Source organism: Canis aureus, chromosome 15, assembly GCF_053574225.1.
Source record: "Canis aureus isolate CA01 chromosome 15, VMU_Caureus_v.1.0, whole genome shotgun sequence".
In the NCBI taxonomy this organism is placed as follows: Eukaryota; Metazoa; Chordata; class Mammalia; order Carnivora; family Canidae; genus Canis; species Canis aureus.
Genome location: NC_135625.1, coordinates 44,891,797 through 44,906,670, shown reverse-complemented (window position 1 = coordinate 44,906,670; position 14,874 = coordinate 44,891,797). Strand labels below are relative to the sequence as shown.

Genomic DNA, 14,874 nt, shown 5'->3' with positions numbered 1-14,874 from the left:
TGATGTGAGGGGACCTATTTTAGTTAGGCTGATCTGAGGAGATGCTATTTGAGCATTGATCTGACTAAATGAGGAAATGTGCCATACACAGATGCATGGATAAAGCTCAGCAGGCACAGGGAGCAGCATGCAAATATCATGAAATGGGAACAGCAAAAAGACCCATGTGGTCAGTGCAGAACACTTAAGAAGGTGAGGGGCAGGAGACTTAGGCAGGAAGCCAGGCCATTGGACCCTAAGGCCATAGTAAGAATTCAGATTTAGATTTAAAGCATGGTGGGAATACCTTAGAAAACTTTAAGCCTGAGAATAGCTCGACCTGATTACATTTTTAACTGTTCATTTGCTGCAGTATGAAGAATAGATCATGGAGGTTGGGGCAGGGCAAGAAAGATAGCAGAAAAGACCTGCTAAGACTCAGTGGGTTAGGTAAGAAATTATGGTGGCTTAGACCAGAATATCAATGCAAATGATGAGTTTGTTGAATAAGCTACTTGTGAAGTACTATGTCTCTTATTGGAAGTATCCAGGCAAAAGGGAGGGGAGTAGTTAGGGATGCTGTCTGTGAGTTGTGCTTGGACCACATAGTATGTAAGATTTCTTTAACTTCAACATTTTACATACTGTGAGACTTGATCCCATTTTATGTAGAACCTACCTTATTTACGTTTGTATGGCCCCCTACATCCTGTGAGTCAGAAGCCAAATGGGAACGGCATTATCTCAGAGAAGGCTCTTCTGAGTTGGTCTAGCTAATTATCCTATCCTATCTTTAGCAGCTCATACGACCCTAGCATGGTAACACTGCCAAAGTGAATGGGCCCCATTTTATGACACTCATTTTATGTTATGTTATTTTATTTTTTAAAAAAGATTTTATTGGGCAGCCCCGGTGGCGCAGCGGTGAAGCTGCCTGAAGCCCGGGGTGTGATCCTGGAGACCCGGGATCGAGTCCCGCATCGGGCTCCCTGCATGGAGCCTGCTTCTCCCTCTCCCTCTGCCTGTGTCTCTGCCTCTCTCTCTCTCTCTGTGTGTCTCTCATGAATAAATAAATAAAATTCTTTACAAAAAATAAAAAAATAAAAAAGATTTTATTTATTTATTTATTTATTTATTTATTTATTTATTTGAGACACAGAGGGAGGCAGAGACATAGGCTCCCCTGAGGGGAGGCTGCTGTGGGACTCGTTCCTGGGACCCCAGGATCACACCCTGAGCAGAAAGCAGATGCTCAACCACTGAACCACCCAGGTGTACCTTATTTTATTTTTAAAAAATTTATTTATTTGAGAGACAGTGAGTACACTCATGAGTGGGGAGAAAGGTAGAGGAGGAGGGTGAAGGAGAGGGAGAGAGAATCTGAAGCAGACTCTGGGCTGAGTGCAGAGCCTGATGCAGGGCTGGGGGCTCCATCTCAGGACTAGGAGATCATGAACTGAGCTGAGACAAAGAATCAGTTGCTTAACCAACTTAGTCACTCAGGCACCCTGACACTTTTTAATTATGTCCCCTGAGCCTTAAATTCATGGTAAAAAAGGTATAAGTTTGTGAGGACTAAATGAGAAAATATATATGAAAACCATAAACTATAAAGTCATATACAAATCTAAGTTACTATTGTTTATTTAAGTAAAATTCAATACAAAAGGTGCGACCAAATATTTTCTCTGTCACCTTGTAACTGCTAGAAATGCTGTACCTCTTGAACTTTCCTGAGCTGTACATAAAGATAGCTAAAAGCTGTAAGTCAATATGTATCAGATAAACACACTGGACTATATGCCCAGACAGCTTTTAAATAGATAAGACAACAGTAAGGATGTGTCCCAACATGCTCTGAACAACCAGGATTTCTCTCTGTTGATCTTGTCAGCAAAAATATTCTGATTGATCTTTTCTCATTAAAAAGAGACCAAAAATCTTATTTGCTAATAATATTTTAAAATATGTGCTTTTATAGAGTTAAGTGAGTGAACATATTTGAGAAATGGAGACAAGAAAAAGAGACAATCAAAATGCATTTTGTTGTAAATTCTCTTTTGGATTCTTACCTTGTACATTTTCATAACTTAGAGTTCTACATGAATTCTATCATCAAACTTTAAGGGAAAAAGAAAATTTCTCTTTTCATTAAAATTGTCTTATTTTATGTGTATGTGTTTATATGGGAACAAAACATAACTGATTAGAAACAGCTGGATGAACATGTGGTTTTTAAAACTTATATAACAAAGGAGAAGAAAAAGATTCAGATTCCCACATTACACCTAACATATGGTATTTCATCCCTGTGGGCTCTTTTTTTTTTTAAGGATATCAGATTCCAAAGTGATTTTACAGGTGACCGAGCTTCTAGAATTACATTCTGCAAAATGATTTCCCTTCCATATGCTTAATGAACTGTGGGATGAGGGTCCTATGTAAGTCCTCAACATGTTTCCACGGAAAACTGGCACATATTTAGAAGAAATATATCAGGCATGATACATCTAGTTCTATAATACATAAAGTTAAAAAAAATCATATGTAACAGCTGAATGTTAGTGATTGAAATACCAGAAACTTTTATTCTGCGCCAGCAAAGTAGGCAGTCTATGAAATTGACCAGGTCTAAACACCAATAGAATTTCTGCAGTTTTCTTTAGAAAAAAAATCGAGGATATAAACAAAAACCATGCATGAAAGTGCTTTTTTAACGGGTCACTGAAACTTAAAATAGCTGAATTCATGAAGAACTCAAAGGAGTATCATAAATCCACATAATGCTCTTGAGCACAGACTTGGGCGTTTTAATTTCATTCATAATGCTTGAGTTTGCTGCCAAAAGTTCAATTTTCTTTCTTTTTTAAATTGAATTAAATGCCTGTGAAAGAATCATGCTTTCTAAAAAGAAAGCACAACTTTACAAGAGAAGAATAATTGCTCTCATCTCCAGTTAAAAACGACTACCATTCTCGTAAGATCAAATAAAGAAATATTTTATCAGTGAGTTGGCCAATAATGTAAGTAAGAGGGAGTTAAAGAAAAATATAGCCCTTACTCTGTCTTATCTCTACTCTATAATTATCTGGTTCTTGCCCTTAAACTACTTGGACCTTATAGAAATAAAAGGTCTGAAAAGGGGAGAGAGGACAGAACAGAAGAGTTGGAAAAAGAGCGGACTCAAGACCTGACACATATTAGCCAGGAGGACAATTCTGTGTTCAGCATCAGACCACACATTTTGTCAAATACTACAGACTAGCAAATAGCATATTCAGCAAAAATGGCTGTGGAAAGAATTCATATGTGCAGAATCATGTTGCATAAACAATATTTCAAACAGTTTTAGTGGTCATTTATGGTCAACCTTTCCATATACTGTGATATTCAGCCAAACACAACTCAAACAGCCCTCTCATCTGTCAGTGCTTTTGTGGGGCTGAGTGCTGTCCTTTCTGGGCAGCAGCTGATATGTCCTGTGAACTTGACAAATCTGAGCTGAAAGAGAAATGGATTCAGACTATTATTTTTTCAGGTCACTTTTAGGTTCATAGGTGAAAAATACCTTGACCACCTCTCATGTCCAATCTCAAATACTCACATAGGACTTAACACATTATGATTTTTTTTTTTTTTTTTTTTTTTTTTTTTTGCAGGACCTGAGTCTTTTTTGTTTTCTGTTCCACATGCTGGAGCAGCTACCTCTGAGAATCCAGGCCAAGGACTGTCTCCTGCCCCTACTGCAGGTCCTCTGTCCCTCAACCACATCTGGACCATGTCCTGTTTGCATTGGTGATTTCTATGAATCAGCTTTTCATTTGCTTGGTTCTCAGTTTGGTTCCTCCTTGTCAGTGTCTATCACTTTCATTAAGTACTCTCTACTTAGTATCTTATCCAGGCCCTCGGTAGTTTACAATTCAATTGCTCCACTAGCTGGTACCCTACTGCTTTTCCTCCCTTATCAAATCTATACTGCTTACTAATGCCAGCCTATATCTTCCATTGTAGCATCTCCCTTCTCTGAGCCAGCCTAGTGTATTGCAAAGAACCTGGGTTTTGGAACATCAGATAGGATTCAAATCTAGGTTCTATTCTTAATTAGTCTAAAGAAGTCACTCTATCCTTAAACCATTTACTAATCTGCAAATGGGTTAATCCCTGTATGGCTGTTGAATAGATTAAATAAGATTTTATCAATTATATCTGAGAAAGCATCCAGCACTCCAACACAGTACCCAGCTTATAGCAGATATTAAATGAATATAAATTATCATCTGTTCTTTTCACTATATTTACTGTCCTTTTCAACTCATTCCATAGTCCTTAATCTAGCGACTTCCAGTGCCCAGGACTTGGTCTCCAGGACTTTGTAGTCCAATGAGGACAAAGACATGAAAATAATTACAATAAACCATGAAAAGTACTGTGGAATTTAAAGACATAAGAAAGAATGATAACCTTGCTCTATGAATACCATAAAACTTCATAGAAGAGATTCTTCAAGAATGAAGAGGAGTTTGGTGCAGAGATGAGGAAGCCTGTGAAGAAAAATGTGAAGACTTAGGTATGTTCCAGGGAGAGACAGAGATGACTTTGAAAAAAGTTAAGGTCTAAATTATGAAAATCCTTGAATGGCATTATCAGGGATTTGGACTTTATTTCTCACAGGAAATAGGGAGAAAATTTTAAGGAGAGGTAATAGAAAACTAAGAGATTCACAGTATCAAACCCTTGACCAAAGGGCCTAGATTTTCCTTTTTTTTTTTTTTTAAGATTTTATTTATTTATTCATGAGAGACACAGAGAAGAGAGAGAGGCAGAGACACAGGCAGAGGTAGAAGCAGGCTCCATGCAGGGAGCCCGACATGGGACTCGATCCTGGGTCTCCAGGATCAGGCCATGGGCTGAAGGCGGCGCTAAATGGCTGAGCCACCAGGGCTGCCCTAGATTCTCCTTTCGTATGTCTCTTATTTTCAATATATCAGAAGCGTTAAGGGACTTGAGAATGACAGTAGCAAAACTCCCTTGAATATGTCAGGCATCTTTCTTGGAAAAATAAAACACATTTTTAAGCAACAGCATAGAGCACTTGAAAATAGCAGTTCCCAGTTGTTGTTCTCTAAGACTGACTCTATAGAAGTTCACCAAGTAGTTAGAAAATTTTGGGCTCTTGCAAAGATGAAGTTTCTTTATAGCACAAAAGAAAGGTAATAATTCCTTCCCTTAGTGACATCTCCATTGAAAGGGGAAGGAAATCCTAGAAATGGAAGGAAGTTAAAGAAACCGACTATCTGATTCAGCTAAAACTCAGCTAGTGTTGAGAGGGCTGAGAAGAGGCTATTAACAATTGTTGGCCATCTCCTAGGTGCCGGCATTATGCTAGATGCTTTATATCCACTAATTCATTTAATTCTCACAATAACCTGCCAGGTAGGCATTTTGATCCCAGTTGAATTCAGGATTCTATCAACCTAATCATTACTATGTTCTCAAATGCTTTTCTTTATATCACTTTTTAAGCCATAACCATCATCCCTTATGCTCTTAATAAATGGTTGCTAGGACAATTGAAATCAGTTTCAAGTTTAGAATTCCAAGATTCTTATTGGAATCATCCAGTGGGGACCAAAAAATGTTGTTTAGAAAAAGATGAAATAATTAGATCTTACACTTTCACATCTGATAGGGATCCTGATTTATTCATCATTTCAGCATTGATCAATTTCCTTTCTTGGGGCATCACTTACTTATTCACTAAACATGAAGTAAATTCCCAGCACCATGCATCTGTTTGAAGTCAGACTTAACAAAGGGCCATGCTTACTCCCTACTTAATTGTACTCCCCTTATCATTTCCTTCTGCCTCTTGAAATACCCAAGTATACTCTTGCCTTAAGTTTTTAAGGCAAGATAAACTTTTTTCTTACAAATTTGATCCAATGTTGGATTATCCAAATGAAACTCCAGATGCTAACCTATTTAATAAGATCTGATGACGTTTTGTTAGAGTCAACAAAAGAAGTTTCACAGAAATACTGTTGGCTAAACAGTATTTAATACTGAAACTTACTATCATTCAATTCTTAGCAAGTGAAATGATTGGTTAGTCCTGCAATAGAAGAAAAAGCATTGAACTGAGTAGGAACAGGGACAAAGTTCTCAGGTGTGAGCCTCAGGGGAATACTTGTCTTTGATCAAGAGTGCTCCCTATCCATCCTCAATCCACATACTATCTGAAGAATTAATAATTAAATCTTATGACTGGCATCCTTGGGACCAAGAGCTGCCAGCAATTATATTTGCCAGCATATCCTCTACAAACTCCACCACCTCTGTGGGGCTCACTGCCAGCAGGCCTCTCATTCCTGTGAATGCGGGGACATATATCTGTTTGCAGGAAGCAGGAACCAAACTATGTGCCTGAGTAGACAAGTATTTAAGAGCCTCAACAGAGAAATGCAATGCCACTCTGCTGTTTATTTGCTAATGACAACATGCACTATTGATTTGCAAGCCTGTAGTTCTTGGCACTCTGGAGCAGCCTTTATGGACCTCCACGAGGCTTCTAGGCTACAGCACTATGACTGCAGTGTGCAGACTTCATCACAAAACAAGGGATTCAGGATTGTGTGATTGGAGGGTCCACAAGATGCTCATTTATCATAGAAGATCTTCTACCCAGATGATAAAATTCTACCATTAAGCATTCTTGCCTTAGGTGAGCATCACTCTTCCTGTGGCTGTCTTCCTCAGATGCAAACCTCCGGGAGTAGAAGTACAGGGGACAGATAAATGGAAGAAAGGACAAAGAAGAAGGAGATACAGAGGGTGGGTGGGGGAAGGAAACACAACCTTTACTTCTGCACAACTATACTATTGAGCCCAAAGGGCAGGGATCATGTCTATTTACCACTGTCCTCCCACATCTTACATAATACCTGGCACAAGGCAGGCATTCAATAGGGACATGTTGAATTATGTGAATTAATAAGTCAGAGAACAGCCCCTCTCCTTCCTAAGAATGGGAACCTCTTCGAACAAACAAGGATCCCAAGGTGCCGATGCTCCAGGCAGAAGCTGGACATCATACTGCCCTGGGGGCTAATGCTGTGGCCAGATGGGCCTCCTGCTTTGAAGTTTCTGCTGTGAGGTGACATCTACTTAAAGTTCAGTTGGGCCACTGAGTGTCTTAATGGTTAGATATTTTTTTTTTTTCAGATGAATCTTCCTTCAGATCTACTTTCCACCTTTGTATGCAGCAGTTCCACTGACAAACCAGTTAGCATCCTTGGCTTGCCTAAACCTAGAACAAACAGTATGGGCACAACCAAACACTTCAAAGAACAGGGCCAAAAGCTTCTACTTCATTCTCTAAAGCTTCTGTCAGAAGCAGCAGCCAGGGTGAGGCCAAGCTTGAGAGCTGCCCTCAGGGACTGAAATTAAATGCCAGTGAACCTGGTAGGGCAATAGAGCCAACTTCTTCGGCTCTTCAAAGAGAAGTGGCCCTACCCTCTTCTACAGGCCACAGGGTTCTGGCAGACCTAACACCTTGGTGGCTAAAGCAGCTAGAGACATCTTTTATGGGATCCTTTTATAAGGTCAGGGTGTACTTTGTCTCCCCAAAGCCCACACCCTTGAAAGATTTCTGAAGAAACGGTTTATAGCACTAATCATGGTAAAACAAACAAACAAACAAACAAAACCATTTAACTTACAATGATATACGGGTAACCTATGAAAGGTACTTCGCTACTGAATTAATACTTTGTGTACTCTAGGCAATTTAATTGCCAAAGTGCTAGCTTATTTATCTTCATAAGAGAAATGAGAAAGAAGAGAGGAGATTCCAAATCATCAATATGGTCAATACATGTGAAACCTATGTGATGTTGAGTTGAAAGAAATGGAAGGCAATTTGCTTAAGCAGTAGGCAGCCTCATTCACAAAATACAGAAAATTGTCACAGAGTCAGATTTATTCCATATGAGCAGGAAAGCAAGGAAACTTAATCAGGTTTTCTCATTTTACATGGATTTGGTAGAGCTACATGAGGCTCTGTATTAGTTTGCTAGGGCTGCCATCACAAAACACCACAGACTGAGAGGATTGAATAACAGAAATATGTTTCAGGAGGTAGAAGTCCAAGATCAAGTCATCAGCAGGTTTGGTTTCTCCTGGGGCCTGTCCGCCTTGGCAAGCAGATGAACACTTGCTCTCTCTGGCCCCCAGGATTGCCCCTCGGTCTGTGTGTGGTCTGTGTCCTAATCTCTTCTTATAAGGAAACCAGTCATATTGAATTAGGGCTCAATCATCCAACCTCATTTTATCTTAATTTCCTCTTTGAAGGCCTTGTCTTCAAATACAGTCACATTCTGAGGTGCCAGAAGTTAAGAATTCAACATATGAACTGGAAGTAGGGAAGGGAGCATGGTTCACAGGCTATCAAAGGAGATTATACTCTCCAATGAGGAGGGAGGAGCATATTTCCTACATTGTAGTCCTACACATAGGCAGGAGCTCAGGGATTCCTTACACCTAAATCATATGTATGGATGCGCTTCCTATGCTTCTAACACTTTCCTGTGCCTCTAAGATCTATGACAGAAGATAACAATGAAGATGGCTTTATTTTCTTATTTAATGAAAAGGGAAACATCTAGGTGTTTATCCTCTTGCCTCCTGAGCATGCTTTAACTAGTGAGAAGGCAGAGTGGCCTGGCAAAATCTGGAGTCTGAAGCCAGACTCCCTGCATTTGGATCCCATCCCTGCCACTTATTAGCTTCACCTCTTATTTGACTAACCAATTAGTAGAAAACAATCACAACAAGGAAAGGAATGAAACACTTAAATTCTTAGTTCCAACCAGTACTGAGCAGAAAATTGAAGTCTTGAAGAAGCCAGGATTTTAAAAACATAGCACTTCTGCTCAAACAAGCCAGCCAATTCGTGACAGCGATTGCAACAATTCTTAGATCAAGATCTCATTACTTATGATGTAGGTTAAGGAGGCCATGTCAGCTCTGCTAAGTTTGTTTTTGACAAATGCAATTTGGAAATTAGGAAAAAAAAGTGTTCTAATTTAAGTGATTCCACCTCTCCTGGGCCCGGGAGGTTTGCCTGAAGTTCTTTTAACTTGCCACAGAAATGCTGTGGGTTCCAGAGTCTACATCCCTCACCCATATCCCTGCCTGTCAAATGGATTTTGGCTATGAGGCTTAGAGATTTTAAAAGGTATAGAATTAAACAAATGGGCTAAGGACCTCCTGTGGGCCAGAACCTAGTCACATACAAGCCTCTGTCCAGAAGAAATGAAGTCTCAGGAAGAAAAGAATCTGCCCAAGGTCACTGGACTTATAAAATTTGGAGATGGAACCTTTAATTCCCAATTCTAAGTCTAGTGCTTGACCCCTAAACCCTCTACACTGTTCTTCACCTTGAGGCTAGAGTGCTCATTTATTTATACATCCGATTATGATGTTTTTTCTTAAATCATCAACAGCTCCATGGCTCTTAGAATAAACATACAACTTGTAAGTCCCTCCCTCATGGCATCTCTTCACTTGACATGCATGCCTCCCAACCTTCCATGGTATCTCCTTCCCTTGATGGCCTCCTCTAGGCTTATGTCCTGTTGAGCTCCCTTCCCATCCAGGAGCTCTACACAGGCTAGCCCTCATCTTGCCTCCATCTTTGCCTCCATAACCAGCACTCATTCTTCAGTTCCTAGTTCCATTATCCCAGGTTCAGGGAAGACTTCTTTGCTTCTAATAGAAGACCACATCTTCTATTATGCTCTTACATGATCCAGCAGCATCCTTTTCTAGCACTTACTATAGCATACTTAGTTGTATAATTAAGACTTTTCTTATTCAATTATCTATATGCTCCAGGAATGCAAGGGTCTTGTCCTTTTTTGCTCATTAAGAAGCCTCCAGCATCCCAGCAGTGTTAACACAAAATAGGCACTCAATAAATATTTTCTGAACGGATTAATGAATTAATTTACATTCATTTTCTCCTTTTCTATAATTTTGCTGCTAGAATGGGGGAAATTGGCTTCAGGGCAGTTGAAAAGCTTGAGAAAATAAAAATCCCCCATCAGAATAATTGTTCCTTCCTGAGAATACCTGGAGAACTATTTGTCATGGTGTCGTGCTGACTATATTATAATAGTCAGGGGAATAGCATGTTACTATCTTACCCTAAGTAGCTGAGGGCAGGAGCCACATTTTTATTCTTTATTATATCCACTGCATCTAGAACAGTGCAGGCAATCAAAAAAAAAAAAAAAACACAAAAAGCTAACTGAAAATGACAGACTACACAAGATACTAGAAGAGGATGACAAGATACAGAAATAATATCTCTCAGCTTAGATGTAAAGAAATTTAGAGGACAGGTAAATGAATTGACTCTGGGAACAAATAGGAAAACCTCTTCCTTGCGAACTACAACAAAAGAAGAGAGAACAGATGTAGAAATAAAAATAGAGAAAGGTGATAGGGGAATGGAGCATTTGTGCTAGGTGTCCACAGTTTGCTTTGGTTCAGCTTTCCCACGGCAAGATCCTCAGGTAGGAATAAGGGTAGGTGGAAGAGAAGATGGAGGCTTGAAGAGAGGACAGGTGGTCGGGAAAAGCTACTATGATAATAAAGCCAGAAAGTTAGAAAAAAATACAGAAAGTCATAAAAGCAAGTATCAGGAGCTGAGAATTGGTTTGCTATAAATATATGTATGGATTTCTTGGGATTTCTCTAACTGTGCTTCAATGTCAAAATTCAGAACTTGAAGAATGGAGTGGAGTCTTTGCATGACTACAGTTAATCAAGGAGTTCAAGGTGGGGAAGGAATCCAGAGTCATCAAGAGAGGACAAATTATCCATGCAAAATGGGAATATTTGTTACTAGAAATCTTGATGATGCCTAAAGGTCAGGACTTAAGGCTCCAAGATGGTGAGTGGGTCCATTGGGTGCACCAGGACTTGGAAGTCAGACTAACTGGGGAGGACAGGTGTTTGGGTACAGACCTGAGTGTAAGTAGGGAGCTCTAGTGACCATGTTTCTACCTACCATTTCCTCCCCACTTGAAAGCCTAACACCGTGCCCTGTTCCTCCCTCCTCCCCACTAACAGCCTTTCTGTACTGCCTCAGATGCATCACCTAAAGGCAAGAAGGGAAAATGTCCCCCTTGAAAGGACCAGTAGTTGAGACACTAGCCAGGCGATATGTAAGATGTTTGGGAAGGAAAAATATGGAAAGAGGATAGAGGCAATGAGCAGTTAAAGAGGGTACCAAAAACAGTTCAGATGTAATAACAAAAAATAGGTAATGAAATGGTGAACACTCACCTGTTTACATCTAGATTTATCCAATGTAAACATTATGCCGTATTTGCTTCAGATTCTTCTAAGAGAATTTATGCTTTATGGATACACACAAGGACCTCTGTGTATCCCTCCCCAATCCATTTCCCTGTTGCTTTGCTTTTTTTTTTCAAAAAAAACAACCACTATCTTACATTCTGTGTTCACCATGTTGATGCATGTTTTTAATTTTTAATATATTTGCATTCATGAAGAGTATACAGTATTATTTTCTGGGGTTCTTAAATTGTTTAAATGTAACTCTGGTTTATTAGTAATCATTCTGCAATTTACTTTTTTTCATACAATATTGTGGTTTTGAGATCTATTCATGTTGATAGATGTAGCTCAAATTTTTAAAGTTTATCTGCTTTATAGTAGTCTATTGAATAAATATATTATAATTTATTTTTCCAATGATGGACATTTATTCCCATATTTTTTTGCTTTTACAAACAATAATGTAAACATTTTGTATGAGTGTTCATTTTTTATTTTTTATTTTTTTTTAATTTTTTTTAAATTTTTATTTATTTTATGATAGTCACAGAGAGAGAGAGAGAGAGAGGCAGAGACACAGGCAGAGGGAGAAGCAGGCTCCATGCACCGGGAGCCTGAGGTGGGATTCGATCCCGGGTCTCCAGGATCGCGCCCTGGGCCAAAGGCAGGCGCTAAACCACTGCGCCACCCAGGGATCCCGAGTGTTCATTTTTTAAAAGATCTTTTATTTATTCATTTGAGAGAGAGAGGGAGAGGGAACACAAGCAGGGGGAGGGGCAGAGAGAAAGGGAGAAGCAGGCTCCCCACTGAGCAGAGAGCCTAAAACAGGGTTTGATCCCAGGACCCTGAGATCCACTTGAGCCAAAGGCAGGCACTTAACCATCTGAGCCACCCAGATACCCCTAGTTTCTTATTTATATATACAAGATTTTCTTAAGAAGAATTTTTTCTACTTTTTTCTAAAAGTAGAATTTTTGGTTAAGAATATTTTAAACATTACCATTAGTCTAATGAGAGAAGAATTGTGTCTATTTTTAAAAATATTTTATTTATTTATTCATGAGATACACACAAAGAGAGGCAGAGACACAGGCAGAGGTAGAAGCAGGCCCCACGCAGGGAGCCCCATGTGGGACTTGATCTGGGAACTCCAGGATCACACCCTGAGCCGAAGGCAGGCGCTTAACAGCTGAGCCACCCAGGTGTCTATTTTGTTCCCTGTAGTATATCCTGTATCTAGAACAATGCTTGAAGGAGAAGGCACTAATGATTATTTGTTGAACAAGTGAATAAATGAAATTTTTATTTCTGTAAACCAAAAGAGGACTCCTTGAGTCTGTTTCTTTACGGTGCAGTAAGTCTTTCCTGCTCTGGCCCGCCCTTCCTGCGTTTGGACATGGCAGTGGTGGAGAGCACTCCGCAGCCAGGCCTATAAACATCCCTCCATGAGATCATCCATGTGTTTTCCCTTCTGCTAGCTTTTACAGTCATACACTTTGGAAGTCACATGTAAAATTTGTGGAGCCATGTGAGTGAACTACTTGATTGAAAACAGCCTCCCACTGCTCTGAAACACACATTTTGGATTTTACATGAATTAAAAGCAAACTTTTATTGTGTTAAACCACTGAGATTTGATGGTTTATCTGTTACAGCACTCAGTGTTAACCTAATATGGGGACAATGACGACCTTGTTTGTGAATGTTTCCTTGGTGCCTGGCAGAGTTTGTGGCATATGGCAGAGATTGAATAATATTTGTTGAAGGAAAGAAGAAAGAAAAGAAGGAAGGGAACAAGGAAATTATGTTTCCTATAATCATCTTGCATGGAGCCAGCTTCTTTGCCCCATATGTTTCTATTTTTTTCCTCTCATCTCCCCTACTTGTCTTTATGCTGAAAAATGAAGCAAAGAAACTTCACTTGGGAATTTGCCAAATGCAGTCCAGGGAACTAATCTTAGTTTTAATAATATGTGTGAGCTAATTATATGAATCTGAAACTATTTTATAAAAATAGGATTTTTTTCTAAAAGCCTACTCCCAAACAGGAATCATGCTAATAAAATTTCCCCTTAATAGCATCTAAGAATGCCAATAATTGTTAACTCTGGCATATCTGCAAGTCGAGGCTTGAGGGACTTTTGAACTAAGTTATTTAGAAAATAGGAACACTATACACATTACAGGTTATATGATATATATAATGCCAACAGAAAGAAAATGCATGGTAGAAGCTTGTCTGTCCTGTTTCTTTCTTCCTGGGCACCTAGAAGACCACATGTTGACCCACTTTGCAGGGAGCCACACAGTGCAGCTAATCCTATTTAATGTGAGTGGAAGAGATATATATGTCATTTTTGGACTGTGACGGTGAAAAGCCTTTGCATAACCTTCTTGATCTCTCTTCCCTTATTTGACTTTGCATTAGCAAGAAATAAACTTTTGTCGTGTTAATCCACTGAGATTCAGGGGTGCTATGTTGCCAAGGAAGAGTTTAGCCTTGCCTAACTAATATGGACAGCTGAAGATTACTGACGAGGCAGTTCATACATAACTAATGACACATCTACTTCCTAGATGACTTGCAGGCTTTTTCAATGATCTATATCACTGGTTCTGGGGTAAAACGACTATTTCAATCTCCAAGATAGCAAGAAAAGGCAAAAGGCTCAGAAAGGTAAGTGTAGAATTGATGCTAAAGATAAAGTGTGTTAACAAAGCAAAATTAATAGTTAGGACCAGTATGCTAAGTCCCAGACCCAACTACATCCACGCCCCATTCTGTGACCTGTGACAACAGAGATTTAATCTTCTCAGCGTTTCCTTTCTTGTATTCGGATTACCTTAAACATGACTGGAAAGCCATTCTACCAAATAATGGTAGATACAGAATTCAGCACAGTCCAACTTCAGGCTCCACACTGCATGCTGATGTATATGTCAAGAGGACACATTACTTCCCCCAAATTATTTGTCTTATACTAAAAGTGTTGCTATGTGCCTTATTAATATATCGTCTAATGAAAAATAATTCTATTATCTTGAAAATATTTGTTTCTTGGTCTGAATTTTCTTTTCCTCCTTAATGTCAAATTCTGTGCCCTTTGTTTTGCTTCTTTGAGTTTTAATCTCATCTAAGTGTGATAATTTATAACAACTTTCTCATGGGGTAGCTTCCTTCCCTTTCATCTTTTTCAAGTACAAACAAACAAAAGAAATTATTTCAATGCAAAATCTAACACTCAGAAGCCACAAAAGAAACCCGTTGTGGCCTCTGGGCAGTTTGTTACATTGCAGCTTTCAGATAAAGAAAGTTGACTCTCTTCTACCCTAATTAGCCAGGCCAGGCTGAGTCTGGATGTTTGAATATTTATATCAAATCTAAAATGTGTCTTGGAACCATTCCTCTCAGTTGAAGTGAGTCAGAGTTTTTTATTCATTGAACGACCACAAAGTAAAGAGAATGTTCCTGATGGAAAGATTGGACATATTCCATGCATGGAATCTAACTAGCACAGAAAAATGCAT

General features: G+C 39.2%; 1 protein-coding gene across 5 annotated transcripts in view; it reads right to left on the bottom strand.

Moving 5' to 3' along the window:
* Positions 1 to 14,874, bottom strand: part of PSD3 (pleckstrin and Sec7 domain containing 3) — a 713,619-nt gene that overhangs the window by 528,082 nt on the left and 170,663 nt on the right. The gene's annotated exons all lie outside the window — the stretch shown is intronic.